Source organism: Symphalangus syndactylus, chromosome 24 (genome assembly GCF_028878055.3).
Source record: "Symphalangus syndactylus isolate Jambi chromosome 24, NHGRI_mSymSyn1-v2.1_pri, whole genome shotgun sequence".
Classification (NCBI taxonomy): domain Eukaryota; kingdom Metazoa; phylum Chordata; class Mammalia; order Primates; family Hylobatidae; genus Symphalangus; species Symphalangus syndactylus.
In genome coordinates, this window is record NC_072446.2 from 28936742 (window position 1) to 28942180 (window position 5439).

Here is a 5439-nt window from a genome sequence, read left to right on the forward strand (position 1 = left end):
CAAGGGATCCTCCCCCCTCAGTCTACCACGTAGCCAGGACTACGGGCCCACACTGCTGCACCCATCTTCTATGCTAGTTTAATTGCTATACCTTATGTTATAACATCTGGTGGTTCTGGAGAGCTAATCTCCCTTATTACCATTAATTTTAGAATTTTCCTGGCTACTTTCACATATTTATTCTTCTTTAAGCACTTCAACATCTTTTTGTCCAGTTGAAAAACTGCCCCCTCCATGATCCCACCACTGTGATACATCTATCTTTTTTTGTTCTGTTAGTTCAGCCCCTGGTGAGAGTAGCAGGTCTGCGTTTCTGTACTGTCAGACCTGACCAGAAATACATTTCCTTAATAATAGTATAAGGCCTTTAAAACTATAAAAATAACGAATATTTGGGTAACGCTGCCCAACCATTCTCTCGCTTTCTCTTCAATAACATTACCAGACAAATCAGTATTTTCCCACATGAATACCGAGGAGTCGCAGCCACGACAGAAGAGAGATTAAGATTTTACGATTCCTCGTCCGATGCTCTTTCATAGTCAGCGGAACGACTAAAAAATGGGCACCACCCGAGGCAGTGGAGATGGGCGGCCAGCCGGAGCGCCAGGACCCCGGGCTACGTCCGCGCCCACAGTTTACTTCACCTCGGTGGACCCTGGATGTTCTATGACCGGCCCAGCGGCCTCGAAGAGTGTGGCGAGGCCCTCGCCAGCTCCCAGGCCGCCCCAACGCCCCAGCTGGCCCACCACGTTGGAGCCCTTTACCTGAGGCCCAGCGACCACCAGTCACCTGACACCGCCCAGCATCCCGGGGATCAGCCAGGTATCCAAGGCCCCTTAGTAACCGGGGAGGCGCGGCGGTGCGCCGACAGGCGTGGCCCAGGACGCAGCGCTAGCTCCGGCCGACGTGATGACGACAGCACGGAAGGCGCCTCTCCGTCCCAGGCGACAGGGTTGTTGGGTAGGGAGCCTGGCTGATGTGGGACTGTACCATTTGGTGCATGAGGGGCAAATCCAAACATAAGGAGAATTAACTTTTCACCAAAAATAAACCCATTTAATTTTGTTCTTTAATATCAATTACGACTAAAGACTAATAACAACGGTAGGACCCAAGTGCCCAAACTTCGCTCCAACCACAGGGAGGAGAATAGTGAAGGCTTCCAGCGGGGGGTTGGAGAACGCCCCAGCTTCGCTCCCCAAGGCGCAGGCGCAGAGTGGAGCCAGGCGGAAGGCTGGGCCGGACTATTAGGAACTACTTAAGGGAAAAGGGTGCGCAGGTTTAGTGTTGAGAATGGTAACACCATATAATTCTGTTTTATTAACTCCGCATCTTCGCTTGCCATGGTACTAGGCTTGAGCGCCGGCAAGCATGGTGAAGAGTTAAAACTTGAATAGATTCTACAAAAATGTGAAAACTATGAACTGTATTAGGGAGTCTGACGACTAAGCTGGTCAAAAAGGCGCCGATGTTGAGCAGAGATTTGAAGAGAGAGTGGTATTCATTAAGGCAAAGGCTGGGGAAGGGCGTTCCGGGCAGAAAGAACTGCTTGTGCAAAGAGCATCACCAATACAGGTTGCCCTGCCATCGTCGCCATTAAGGTGGGAAACCAGAAGCCTGCAACTACTAACAGGCCACCCGACTACCCAGGAAAGCGCTCTGTGCCTGCCTTTAGAGGTGTGTGGATTTGTGAACAACGCTGCAGCAGCCTGGAAGACCCAAACTGAAGATTGCAGAGAGCTCTGACAGTTTTTAATTACATTTATGTTTGTCTTTGAGTTTAGGATATTAAAACACACACAACTCGTGTTGCTTTCCACAATTTCTGTCACTGGAAATTTTAAAAGTGAAGACGGGCCGGGCGCAGCGGCTCTCTCCTGTAATCCCACCACTTTGGGAGGCCGAGGCAGGTGGATCTCTTGAGCCCAGGAGTTCGAGCAGCCTGGGCAACATGGCGAAACCCGGTATCTACTAAAAGTACGAAAAATTAGCTGGGCGTGGTGGCGCGCCCCTGTAGTCCTAGCTGCTTGGGAGACTGAGGTGGGAGGATTGATTGATTCTAGGAGGTTGAGGCTGCAATGAGCCGTCATGGTGCCACCGCACTCTAGCCTAGGCAACACAGTGAGACCTTGTCTCAAAAAAAGAAAAAGAAAGTGGGAAGAGGGGGATTTGAGAATTCTCTTTGGTCAGATGAAGTGGCTCATGCCTGTAATCCCAGCATTTTGGGAGGCCAAGGTGGGAGGACTGCTTGAGGCCAGGAGTTTGGGACCTGGGTAACAGTAACACCTTTTCTCTCCAATAATAATAGTAATAATAAATAAATAAATAAAGTTAGTCAGGCATGGTGGCACACACCTGTAGTCTTAGCTACTTGGGAGGCTGAAGTGGGAAGATCGCTGGAACCCAGGAGTTCGGGCTGCAGTGAGCCATGATCACTCCACTGCACCTCAGCCTGGGCAACGGAGTGAGTGAGACTCTGTCTATTAAAAAAAAAAAAAAAAGAGTTCTCTTCTTGGGGATGCTGTATTTTGGTGCAAAATTGGGTGAATACAGTTTGCAGTTAATAATGGAAATGAAGTATTCTCACTGAAGAGAGAGTAGGCCGTCCCATTTGAAGGCTGGGACAAATCTTGGGATCTTTCTGCCTGATATGCAGTCAGTGTTTGCTACAGCACCTGCCCAGAGCATTTCTCCCACTGTCAGAGATTGTAGAAAGAGTGAGTTTTGGCCGGGTGCAGTGGCCCACGCCTGTAATCCCAGCACTTTGGGAGGCCAAGGCGGGTGGGTCACTTGAGGTCAAGAGCTCGAGACGGCCGGGCACGGTGGCTCACGCCTGTAATCCCAACACTTTGGGAGGCCGAGGCGGGTGGATCACAAGGTCAGGAGATCGAGACCATCCTGGCTAACACGGTGAAACCCTGTCTCTACTAAACATACAAAAAAAATTAGCCGGGCGTAGTGGCAGGCGCCTGTAGTCCCAGCTACTCGGGAGGCTGAGGCAGGAGAATGGCATCAACCCGGGAGGCGGAGCTTGCAGTGAGCCGAGATCGCGCCACTGTACTCCAGCCTGGGTGACTGAGCGAGACTCCGTGTCAAAAAAAAAAAAAAAAGAGCTCGAGACCAGCCTGGCCAACATGGTGAAACCCTGTCTACAAAAAAAATAAAAATAAAAATACAAAAAATTAGCCAGATGTGGTGGTGGGCGCCTGTAATCCCAGCTGCTTGGGAGACTGAGGCAGGAGAATCGCTTGAACTCAGGAGGCAGAGGTTGCAGTGAGCTGAGATTGCACCATTGCACTCCATCCTGGGTAACAAGAGCATAACTCTGTTCCCCCCCTGCCCCCCCCAAAAAGCAAGAGTAAGACTTTTAGAATCAGTAGTTGTCACCAAGTTCAATTCCTCGCTGTGACTTGTACCAGCTGGGTGACCTTGGGCAGTTTTCATAATCTCTGAGCAAATGTATCCTATCTGTAAAGTGAAGTTAATAATTTCTTTCTTTCCTTCTTTTTTTTTTTTTTTTTTTGCCGAAACCGAGACTTGCTCTGTTGCCCAGGCTGGAGTGCAATGGCATGATCTCGGCTCACTGCAACCTCCGCTTCCTGGGTTCAAGCAGTTCTCCTGCCTCAGCCTCCCAGGTAGCTGGGATTACAGGCACCCGCCACGATGCCCGGCTAATTTTTGTATTCTTAGTAGAGACGGGGTTTCACCATTTTGGCTAGGCTGGTCTTGAACTCTTGACCTCTTGAATCGCCCGTCTTGGCCTCCCAGAGTGCTGGGATTACAGGTGTGAGCCACCGTGCCCAGCCTGAAGTTAATAATTTCTAAATGCTGGCTTACAGTGAGGACTGTAGATAATGCATATAAAACTTGGAATGTGCTCAATAAACATAGGTTGTAGCATGTTCCATTCAACAGCATAGTTTTTCTTCATTTTTATTTTTTATCCTGATGAAAATAATTGTGCTTTTACAATCTCAGAACAGATAGAACCATTATATGTTTCACCATCCATAGCTGATTGTGTGCTTCTGACACTACTATTACATTTCTGATCATTATACTCTTGTTTTTTGCTTTGGGAAGTTAGGGGGATTTTGACCTCTCCCTCATCTTGTCCCACATTTGTCAGTTAACTGGCACTATTAAGATGGAAATCGGCCGGGCGCGGTGGCTCACGCTTGTAATCCCAGCACTTTGGGAGGCCGAGGCGGGCGGATCACGAGGTCAGGAGATCGAGACCACGGTGAAACCCCGTCTCTACTAAAAATACAAAAAAAAAATTAGCCGGGCGTGGTGGCGGGCGCCTGTAGTCCCAGCTACTCGGAGAGGCTGAGGCAGGAGAATGGCGTGAACCCAGGAGACGGAGCTTGCAGTGAGCCGAGATTGTGCCACTGCACTCCAGCCTGGGCGACAGAGCGAGACTCCGTCTCAAAAAAAAAAAAAAAAAAAAAAAAAAGATGGAAATCAGTGTGTATCTTTCAGCCTTCTTAGCACATGTGAAAGCTTAACATGAACTCTTCCTGACCCAGTTTTGATCTCTAATAGCTCAGTGTCATTGGTGTTTTTTCCATGGTCTCCCAGACTTCTCCCCCATGATTCCTGGGGCAGGGGGCTGGGTGGACAAGACTTGAGGAAGAGAAAGAGTGGGATTGAATTAAAAGGAAAAGGCAATAAAATCACCAGCACACACTGATCCAAGAAAGTTCCTTCCTTTGTCTCCTAACCAAAAAAGCTAATAAGGCCACCCAGGAGTATGAACCACACATTTGTAAAAAAAAAAAAAAAAAACAAAAAAACCCACTTATTTATTTATTTATTTATTTATTTATTTATTAATAAGACAGTCACACTCTGTTGCCCAGGCTGGAGTGCAATGGTGCGATCTTGGCTCACTGCAACCTCTGCCTCCCGGGTTCAAGTGATTCTCATGTCTCAGCCTCTCGAGTAGCTGGGACTACAGGCATGCACCACCACACTCAGCTAATTTTTTGTATTTTTAGTAGAGACGGGGTTTCACCATACTGGCCGGGCTGGTCTACAAACTCCTGACCTCAGCCTCCCTAAGTGCTGGGATTACAGGTGTGAGCCACTGCACCCAGCCGAAACGAACCACTTTTCCACTGAAGTAAGGAGGCACAATCTATCCCGCCAGTGCAGGGTGTTCTGAATTTATGAGGTGTTATAGCTCACGTTCTGTCCGATCAGAATTATCTTTAGAAATGACTAATCTTGGCTGGGTGCGGTGGCTCATGCCTGTAATCCCAGCACTTTGGGAGGCCGAGGTGGGTGGATCATCTGAGGTCGGGAGTTGGAGACCAGCCTGACCAACATAGAAAAACCCTGTCTCTACTAAAAATACAAAATTAGCCAGGCGAGGTGGCGCATGCCTGTAATCCCAGCTACTCAGGAAGCTGAGGCAGGAGAATTGCTTGAACC

General features: G+C 48.8%; 1 protein-coding gene across 2 annotated transcripts in view; it reads right to left on the bottom strand.

Moving 5' to 3' along the window:
* Nucleotides 1-935, bottom strand: part of IFT52 (intraflagellar transport 52) — a 61365-nt gene extending 60430 nt beyond the window's left edge. Inside the window, exon 1 of one of the 2 annotated variants that reach the window (XM_055266393.2) lies at nt 768-935. The gene's annotated coding sequence lies outside the window, so the exon portion shown is untranslated. Of the gene's footprint in view, nt 1-473 lie in introns of both variants that reach the window. The other variant, XM_063634199.1, reaches the window with a different exon arrangement.
* Between the last annotated feature and the right edge of the window lie 4504 nt (nt 936-5439).